The 5000-nt window shown below is 44.8% G+C and overlaps 1 protein-coding gene across 4 annotated transcripts in view; it reads right to left on the bottom strand.

Moving 5' to 3' along the window:
• The window catches only part of LOC143291086 (uncharacterized), a 48069-nt gene that overhangs the window by 30214 nt on the left and 12855 nt on the right, over positions 1-5000 (bottom strand). For 3 of the 4 annotated variants that reach the window (XM_076600699.1, XM_076600700.1, XM_076600698.1), the window contains exon 1: positions 1-31. This exon is cut by the window's left edge. The exons of the other annotated variant lie outside the window; for it this stretch is intronic. The gene's annotated coding sequence lies outside the window, so the exon portion shown is untranslated. Of the gene's footprint in view, positions 32-5000 lie in introns of those variants that run through there. 4 annotated transcript variants of the gene reach the window in all.

Genomic DNA, 5000 nt, shown 5'->3' with positions numbered 1-5000 from the left:
TGTCACAACAGATGCGTCATAACAGACTCCGTATCACAACAGATGCATCATCACAACAGACTCCGTATCACAACAGATGCATCATAACAGACTCCGTATCACAACAGATGCATCACAACAGACTCCGTATCACAACAGATGCATCATCACAACAGACTCCGTATCACAACAGATGCATCACAACAGACTCCGTATCACAACAGATGCGTCATAACAGACTCCGTATCACAACAGATGCATCACAACAGACTCCGTATCACAACAGATGCGTCATAACAGACTCCGTATCACAACAGATGCATCACAACAGACTCCGTATCACAACAGATGCATCATCACAACAGACTCCGTATCACAACAGATGCATCACAACAGACTCCGTATCACAACAGATGCGTCATAACAGACTCCGTATCACAACAGATGCATCATAACAGACTCCGTATCACAACAGATGCGTCATAACAGACTCCGTATCACAACAGATGCGTCACAACAGACTCCGTATCACAACAGATGCATCACAACAGACTCCGTATCACAACAGATGCGTCATAACAGACTCCGTATCACAACAGATGCGTCACAACAGACTCCGTATCACAACAGATGCGTCATAACAGACTCCGTATCACAACAGATGCATCACAACAGACTCCGTATCACAACAGATGCGTCATAACAGACTCCGTATCACAACAGATGCATCATAACAGACTCCGTATCACAACAGATGCAACAGATGCATCATAACAGACTCCGTATCACAACAGATGCGTCACAACAGACTCCGTATCACAACAGATGCGTCATAACAGACTCCGTATCACAACAGATGCATCACAACAGACTCCGTATCACAACAGATGCATCATAACAGACTTTGTTATCACAACAGATGAATCATAACAGATTCTGTATCACAACACTATGACTCTCAAAACTAGGAGGCAAAATTGCACTGGCTCTTAGTGCTGCTGCAGCCTTGTGGGCTAGTTGGCCTTTGGGGGAACCATCCCCAACGCCGACTGTCCTTAAAAACTCTCTTGGCCGAGAGAGAGTGGGGGATGTAACTTTGGGGCAAGACACTCTCCCACTATAATCAAATTCTAGCCCAAATAGTCGGAACAACAAGCAGTTGCCTCCTCTGCTGTTCTGATGGTCATAGTCGGACACGACTGACTATCATATATATCACAACTCTCCCTCGACGTGTTCAAGAAGTGCAGTGCAAAAACGAAGACAAACCACAGCCGAGAACGCGAACAATAACGAAACATACAGCGAGCAAACACACACACTAACACACACATACGCAATCTTGTCTTCTTTTTTCTTTTTTTTTTTTCTTTCTTCTTTTTTTTTTTTTTTTTTTTTTTTTTTTACCTGTCTTGGCAACCGTTCAGCCTTCCAAGCGCCCCACATACATTCACAAGAAATGGCGAGGGGGTCGGAGGGGGGGCGGGGGGAGAGGGGGAGGAGAGGGGTGAGGGGAGGATGAGGGGGGGGGGATGGGAGACGTGGGAGCGGGGCGGGGGGGGGGGGGGTGGGGGGAGGGAAGAGACTGCTTCACGTTGCTTACATGTCACCGCCACATACCGACAGACTTTTGGTCCGACCTTCGCTACAAAGTCTTGTGACTGATTAAAATGAGACATCAGTCAGTCGGAGGAAGACTGACTGATATCACCGAAACGTCAGTGCACAACACCCCATTGAGATGTGGGAGTGACTGGTACCACCACCACAAACAAGGGTTTGATGGGAAGGGGGATTTGGGGGGGGGTGGGGGGTGGAGAGAGAGAGAGAGAGAGTGAGTGAGAGAGAAAGAAAGAGAGAGAGAGAGAGCGCCAAAGAGAGAGAGAGAGAGCGAAAGTTTCAGTTTCAGTTTCAGTTGCTCAAGGAGGCGTCACTGCGTTCGGACAAACCATATACGCTACACCACATCTGCCAAGCAGATGCCTGACCAGCAGCGTAACCCAACGAGAGAGCGAAAGAGAGATAGAAAGAGTGATAGAGAGAGTGAGCGAGAGAGAGCACCAAAGAGAGAGAGAGAGCGAGAGAGAGAAAGAGAGAGTGAGAGAGTGATAGAGAGAGAATGAGAGAGACAGAGTGAGAGAGAGAAAGAGAGAGAAAAAAATCATGCACGCTGACTTTCGTTGGCACGAGAACCAATTTCTCCCAAAACACGCGCTAGCTGCACATCTACGCTTTCTCTCTCAGCGAGTAGCGTCATCTGCTTCTTCTTCTTCTTCTTCTTCTTCTTCTTTCCTTTCTGTCTTTCTCTCTTTCTTTCTTTCTTCTTCTTCTTCCAGAGAAGCAAAAGAAAACGACAGACACCTCCCACCCCCTTCCAGTCTAACCCCCAGCAGCCGCCATGGCTTTCTCTCTATTGCCAGACCCCAGCAGTTTTCACACAATAGGAGTAAAGACACATCCAACGCGCGCACACACACACACACACACACACACACACACACTCACACATACACACACACACACACACACACACACACACACACACACAACACAACACACACACACACACACACACACACACACACACACACACACACACACACACACACACACACAGAAAGTACTGTTTCCACAGAACAATAGCATTCCTGATTTCCTGCAGTACTGGTGCCACACGGAGGGAGGGGGGGGCGTCGGGGGGGGGAGGAGGGGGGGGGGTGTTGCAGAGACACGTGTGAGGGCAAGGTGCGTGAGTGAGGTTCACCGGAGTTTCCGGCAGAGACTGGAGGTAGATATGCCATCGGTTGTTGGTAAGACTCCGAGTATCACAGATGTGCTATCAGTTGTTGGTAAGACTCAGTATTGTAGAAATACCAGCAATTGCTAGCAAGATTCAGTATGGTAGATATCAGTTGTTGGCAAGACTCAGTATGGTAGATATACCAATAGCTGTTGGTAAGACACAGTACGGTAGATATACCAGCAGTTGTTGGTAAGACTCAGTATGGTAGATATACCAGCAGTTTTTTGGTAAGACTCAGTATGGTAGGTATACCAATAGCTGTTGGTAAGACACAGTATGGTAGATATACCATCAGTTGTTGGTAAGACTCAGTATGGTAGATATACCAATAGTTGTTGGTAAGACTCAGTATGGTAGATATACCAGCAGTTGTTGGCAAGACTCAGTATGGTAGATATACCAGCAGTTGTTGGTAAGACTCAGTATGGTAGATATACCAGCAGTTGTTGGAAAGACTCAGTATGGTAGATATACCAGCAGTTGTTGGTAAGACTCAGTATGGTAGATATACCAGCAGTTGTTGGCAAGACTCAGTATGGTAGATATACCAGCAGTTGTTGGTAAGACTCAGTATGGTAGATATACCAATAGTTGTTGGTAAGACTCAGTATGGTAGATATACCAGCAGTTGTTGGCAAGACTCAGTATGGTAGATATACCAGCAGTTGTTGGTAAGACTCAGTATGGTAAATATACCAGCGGTAGTTGGTAAGACTCAGTATGGTAGATATACCAGCAGTTGTTGGTAAGACACAGTATGGTAGATATACCATCAGTTGTTGGTAAGACTCAGTATGGTAGATATACCAGCAGTTGTTGGTAAGACTCAGTATGGTAGATATACCAATAGTTGTTGGTAAGACTCAGTATGGTAGATATACCAATAGCTGTTGGTAAGACACAGTACGGTAGATATACCAGCAGTTGTTGGTAAGACTCAGTATGGTAGATATACCAGCAGTTGTTGGCAAGATTCAGTATGGTAGATATCAGTTGTTGGTAAGACTCAGTATGGTAGATAAACTATCAGTTGTTGGTAAGACTCAGTATGGTTGACATGCCAGCAGTTGTTGGTAAGACTCAGTATGGTAGATATACCAGCAGTTGTTGGTAAGACTCAGTATGGTAGATACACCAGCAGTTGTTGGCAAGACTCAGTATGGTAGATATACCAGCAGTTGTTGGCAAGACTCAGTATGGTAGATATACCAGCAGTTGTTGGTAAGACTCAGTATGGTAGATGGACCAGCAGTTGTTCTCAAGACTCAATATGGTAGATATACCAGCAGTTGTTGGAAAGACTCAGTATGGTAGATATACCAGCGGTAGTTGGTAAGACTCAGTATGGTAGATATACCAGCAGTTGTTGGAAAGACTCAGTATGGTAGATATACTAGCAGTTTTTGGTAAGACTCAGTATGGTAAATATACCAGCGGTAGTTGGTAAGACTCAGTATGGTAGATATACCAGCAGTTGTTGGTAAGACTCAGTATGGTAGATATACCAATAGTTGTTGGTAAGACTCAGTATGGTAGATATACCAGCAGTTGTTGGTAAGACTCAGTATGGTAGATATACCAGCAGTTGTTGGTAAGACTCAGTATGGTAGATATACCAGCAGTTGTTGGTAAGACTCAGTATGGTAGATATACCAGCAGTTGTTGGTAAGACTCAGTATGGTAGATATACTATCAGTTGTTGGTAAGACTCAGTATGGTAGATATACTATCAGTTGTTGGAAAGACTCAGTATGGTAGATATACCAGCAGTTGTTGGTAAGACACAGTATGGTAGATATACCAGCAGTTGTTGGTAAGACTCAGTATGGTAGATATACCAGCAGTTGTTGGTAAGACTCAGTATGGTAGATATACCAGCAGTTGTTGGCAAGACTCAGTATGGTAGATATACCAGCAGTTGCTGGCAAGACTCAGTATGGTAGATATACTATCAGTTGTTGGTAAGACTCAGTATGGTAGATATACCAATAGCTGTTGGTAAGACTCAGTATGGTAGATATACCAGCACTTGCTGGCCAGACTCAGTATGGTGGATATACCATCAGTTGTTGGAAAGACTCAGTATGGTAGATATACCAGCATTTGCTGGCAAGATTCAGTATGGTAGATATCAGTTGTTGGTAAGACTCAGTATGGTAGATGTACCAGCAGTTGTTGGTAAGACTCAGTATGGTAGATATACCAGCAGTTGTTGGTA

The sequence above is a fragment of the Babylonia areolata genome, chromosome 16, assembly GCF_041734735.1.
Source record: "Babylonia areolata isolate BAREFJ2019XMU chromosome 16, ASM4173473v1, whole genome shotgun sequence".
Classification (NCBI taxonomy): Eukaryota; Metazoa; Mollusca; class Gastropoda; order Neogastropoda; family Buccinidae; genus Babylonia; species Babylonia areolata.
This window is presented reverse-complemented; position numbering and strand designations above follow the sequence as displayed.